At 59.3% G+C, this 4,218-nt stretch overlaps 1 pseudogene; it reads right to left on the bottom strand.

Annotated features, from left to right (window-relative positions):
- Positions 1 to 2,481, bottom strand: LOC142434822 (zinc finger and BTB domain-containing protein 10 pseudogene; annotated as a pseudogene).
- Positions 2,482 to 4,218: the final 1,737 nt, after the last annotated feature.

Raw genomic sequence — 4,218 nt, 5'->3', positions numbered from 1 at the left:
TTAATCATCTGGAGACATACAAACATCTCCTGGTTCATCCCACCGAGATGGATCATTCTGATTTTCTTCATCAATCAGCACTTCATCAGCTTCTCCTACTTCATTTTCTTTATCCCGTGGGAAATCTGCATCCTGTCTCTGATCTACGCCTTCTTGCCCTCCTGGTTGTGATTTATCTACACAGTCTGCGCAAACACCATAGCGTCGAGATCCATGTCTTATTCCAACACTGGCTGCCAACACGAAGATCTTCTTACACATCATACACTTGTATTTTTTATCCTTTCTATGCACCACGGAATGTCTTTTTACATGTTCTCTTCGAGTAAACAGCTTTCCGCAAATGTCACAGCTAAATGACCTCACCCCAGTGTGAATGAGCACGTGCCTTTTTAGTGTCCGCCTGTATTTGGCTACATAGCTACAGTGAGGACATTGTAACTTGTCCATGGTTGCAGGTGATTCACCGTTTTCCCAGGTCTCTTGTTTTGGCCGAAATTCTGGCAATAATCCATACTTGAAATCATTTGGCGCACCCGGTATCAGTCCATATTTAAAATCATTTGAAGTACTCAGTATCAATCCATCCTTGAATTCACCTGAAGGGCCAGGCACCAACACATACTTGATTTCCTGTGAAGTACCAGCATCAATTATTTCTTGACTAGAACCAGCTTCAACCAACGAAGGTGCATTCAAATTCCTGTCACAATCTGGCCCTGAGAGCAGAGCCCCTTCCAACTCCTGTTTTACCTTGATGAACGACAAACCTTCTTCTGTATAAGCAACAGGTGGCTGCATCACTGAGCAATCATCTAAATTTGTCTCATTATTAGGTGGTTCATTAAAATGAAATGGCTTTGCAGTCTGGGTTTTCCTCCTCGTTTTGCCAGTCTCCTGAATTCCCTGGGAGCCCATATCATTCCAAATAAATACTTTTGTTTGACTTTGAGATTCACTTTCAGCCAGTTCAGGAGAGCCATCCTGGACCCAATTACTGACGCTCATTTGGTAGTTATCTATTTGGCGCTCGTTGACATGACAACCATCATTTTCCATTTTTATGTCACTTTTCAAGTTGGTAAAGTTCCGTGTTGCCTCCAAACAGGCAATTTTGGGATCCCGTGATGAAGGCGGACCATCTGGATGAATTCGTTTTCTATTATTATAGTCCACAACAACACACTCTGGGGCTTTCGACTTCAGGCTGACATTTAAGGCATCTTCCATGAAATTCCGGCAAGTTTGAACAACTTCGCTCATTTGAAGATAGCTGGCCACTGCCATGACTTCGATGACAGTTTGGCTGGAGAGCACCAGGTTACCAGAATACAAGAAGTCCAAGATGGCAGAAAAACCTGCAGCTGCAGCAATATCTAAATGGGTAGTGTTGCTTGGGTTAGGGCTTTCGTTGTTTGAAGGGCAATATAACCTCTTAAAGAAACGGCTGCCTGCGACCAGGATGTTCTTATGAGCTTGGAAGATTTGCCCACTCACCACAATGCTGACATCGCAAAGAATACCTTTCTTCCTCTGTTCATTCAGTTGTTGAAGGAGTCGGTAGCAATAGGAACTCTCCTCTGGCTCACTCTTCACGTGGCTCAGCGCGTCCTCTGACGGCATCGCCGACTCCTGGGCGTTGGCGCTGTGCTCGCTGGAGACCTGGTGCCTCTGGAGGAGCGTTTTCTTGTAGTAGCGGGTCCCTCGCGAAAGCTGATCCTGCCCCACTGGGGGACGGTCCTCGCGTCCCCCGTCCTCGGGGGTCTTCCGGCACCAGCCGCACGACATAAGGCCAGTGTCCTTGGAGTAGCGCAGCCAGGGGAAGTCTTGGAGCCAGGAACTCTGGAAGGAGCAGCTCGGTCTCGGCATGAGGGACTTGGGTCGCGCCAGCGGGAAGGGCTGGACAGTCTCTCCTTGGACGGCTCCCACGACGCTGCAGGCCACCTCGTCGCGTCCATCGCCGTCGCCCGGGCGCGCGCCCTGCTCGTGCTCCGTGCTGTCGCCGCTCTGGGACGCGCCGTCCTGCAGCAGCTCCTGCCCCTGCAGCGCGTCCAGCTGCAGGTCCGCGGCCGCCGGCCCTCGCCCATCGCGATGCCTCGGGGGCCACGCCGCGGTCTCCGGGCGCCCGCGGACACGGCCGTGGTTGCCGAGAGCCCCGCGGCCCGCTCGGAAGGCCAGAGCCCGACGGCTCCTTTCCGCTCGCAGGGGGCCCCCCGCGCCGCCGCCGCCGCCCAGCGAGGCGGGTCCACTCACGTCCAGAGGGAGCAACGACTCCTCGGTTTCCTGGGGGGCGGCCGCCCGCGCGCAGGCCTCCGGGTCTTGGGGTGCCGGGCCCTGCAACCCCCCGTCCTCGTCGGGCCCCCGTCCGCGGAGCTGCTGGGGGGCTGGCGCCTGGGGCTCGTGAGGCCACGCCGAGGTCTCCCCGCCCGCGCGGTTGTCCAAGGGGCCGCCGCCTCGGGACGCCGGCGCCCTGCGGGTCATCTCGCTTAACGACATCCAGCCGCCGCCGCCGCCGCCCGCTGTCCCTGCTCGAGCGCGGCCTGTGGGATCCGCCGCTCCGACCCCGCCGCGCGCCCGCCGGCGCCCCGGTCTCGGCCTCGCCTCGGCGCCCGCCCGCTGTGCGCCCGCAGCGTCCCGCTCCGGGAAGGGCGGACGTCGTCGCGTGAGGAGCGAGCCCGGCGCGCGGGGCCTTCGAGGCTGAGGGGCGGAGTGCGGGAACCGGCCGCCGCGCACAGACCTTCCGGGACGGAGATCCTTCCGCGACGGGGATCCTTCCGCGACGGAGATTCTTCAGCGACGGAGATCCTTCCGCGACGGGGATCCTTCCGCAGACCCACGACAAGTCCTGCGCCTTCCCCGGGCTGCGTACACACCTTCCGCGACGGAGATCCTTCCGCGACGGGGATCCTTCCGCGATGGAGATCCTTCCGCCGACGCACGACAAGTCCTGCGCCGCCGCCGGCCCTGGACGTGCTGAGGCGAAGGCGGTCAGGCCGTGGGGCTCCCGACGCGCTGAGGGGAAGGCGGTCAGGCCGTGGGGCTCCCGACGCGCTGAGGGGAGAGGCGGTCAGGCCGTGGGGCTCCGACGCGCTGAGGGGAGAGGCGGTCAGGCCGTGAGGCTCCCGACGCGCTGAGGGGAGAGGCGGTCAGGCCGTGGGGCTCCCGACGTGCTGAGGGGAGAGGCGGTCAGGCCGTGGGGCTCCCGACGCGCTGAGGGGAGAGGCGGTCAGGCCGTGGGGCTCCCGACGCGCTGAGGGGAGAGGCGGTCAGTCTTTGGGGCTCCCGACGCGCTGAGGGGAGAGGCGGTCAGGCCGTGGGGCTCAGCCGAGCGACGAGGCCGCAGTGAAGCTGGTGGAGCGTTTCCGTCCCACCAGGCCCTGCCGGAGGTCGACTTATAAAGGATCCAGGGGCCGTGCGCCCACAATGCACTTGGGGAGCAGTAACCGCTCGAGGGGCAAAGGGTGGGGTCGGGCTGGGGGAGGGGTATCTGGGTGGGGTGGGTGGGGTTGGGGCACCGGGGGACGGGAATGGGGCGGGTTGTGCCTCCGGCTTGGGGGCGGGGTGCGGCCTAAGGGAAGCAAGTTGGCCAGGAGCCAGGAACAAAAGGGGGGAGTGTTGTGCCTATGGCTTGGGGGCGGGGTGCGGCCTCTAGGAATGAAGTGGGCCGGCGCACGCATATTTCTCCTCTCCTCAGGAAACCTGGGATTTTGGAAATGACGGAGCAGCGGCTGCAGAGCTCCAGCCTGGTCATTTGGTCCAGCGTGGGCAGCGCTGGCCGAGGAACGCCTTATTTTGTTCCTTCACACTGACTGGGCCCGTCATCGGGGCTTTGCGTGGGAGGTGGCTGCCAACCATAGACACCTCCTCCTCTGATGTGTTGAGTAAGCGCGCAGCAACTCAGACCCAAGACGGTCAGCATTTCACCCAAAATGCGCCACCCCGAGTGTCTGCGAGATCCTTTTTCTATGCCCCTCAGATATTGTCTCCACTGCAAAGTACTGCCCTGCATCTCCATGGAACGCATGAGGCACCAATAGTACTTGGCTAACTGCCGAAAAGACATCAATATTTGTGCCCATTCCTAACAGAGCCATATGTACAAGTTATCAGACAGTACCCATATCGCATGCCAGCAACATTTTACTGAAGATCATCCCACAGTGTTTGCAGCAGTACACATGGAGCTGCCAGACGCTCTGGTCTCATTCGGAAGAGAAA

This window comes from Tenrec ecaudatus, chromosome X (assembly GCF_050624435.1).
Source record: "Tenrec ecaudatus isolate mTenEca1 chromosome X, mTenEca1.hap1, whole genome shotgun sequence".
NCBI classification, from domain to species: Eukaryota; Metazoa; Chordata; class Mammalia; order Afrosoricida; family Tenrecidae; genus Tenrec; species Tenrec ecaudatus.
This window is presented reverse-complemented; position numbering and strand designations above follow the sequence as displayed.